Source organism: Meleagris gallopavo, unplaced genomic scaffold (genome assembly GCF_000146605.3).
Source record: "Meleagris gallopavo isolate NT-WF06-2002-E0010 breed Aviagen turkey brand Nicholas breeding stock unplaced genomic scaffold, Turkey_5.1 ChrUn_random_deg7180001683050, whole genome shotgun sequence".
Classification (NCBI taxonomy): Eukaryota; Metazoa; Chordata; class Aves; order Galliformes; family Phasianidae; genus Meleagris; species Meleagris gallopavo.
Window position 1 is genome coordinate 1 of NW_011316079.1, and position 449 is coordinate 449.

General features: G+C 65.9%; 1 long non-coding RNA gene across 1 annotated transcript; it reads left to right on the forward strand.

The window, feature by feature from the left end:
- Positions 1-6: 6 nt before the first annotated feature.
- LOC109365334 lies at positions 7-449 on the forward strand. Its single transcript, XR_002110895.1, has 2 exons — positions 7-172; positions 395-449. It is a non-coding gene; the product is annotated as an uncharacterized LOC109365334 (long non-coding RNA).

Below are 449 nucleotides of genomic sequence, written 5' to 3' on the forward strand. Positions count from 1 at the left end.
CAGAAGCAAGAGGAATCTCAGTGTACATTCCCTTCACGTGTCCTTTTGTTGCAAATAGGCGGCAGGAGGACCGGCAGCAGCAGCAGCAGCAGCAGGAGGACCAGGACGACGAGGCCGAGGAGGAGCGGAGCCTGTGGACGGCCTTCAAGAAGCTGCGGGTGGACGCGGCGCGGTGAGTGGCGCGGAGCGGTGCGCGGCTGTCGGTACCGCGGTCAGCAGAGACAGAGCGCTCTGACAGATCTCTGTCAGGTCCCGTTTCTCACCGCTGACTGCAGAGGAGCTCAGGGCCGCACACGGAGTCGTCGCAGCCCGGCACCGGAAGCCCGCGGGGCCGAATCGGGATGCTGACACCGTGCGCTGCGGCACCGCTGTAACGCGGCACTCTCTCTTTCAGCAGATGGATCGCGGCTCAGCCTGTGGGCGACGGGACGGTTCTCACGGCGCCGAGG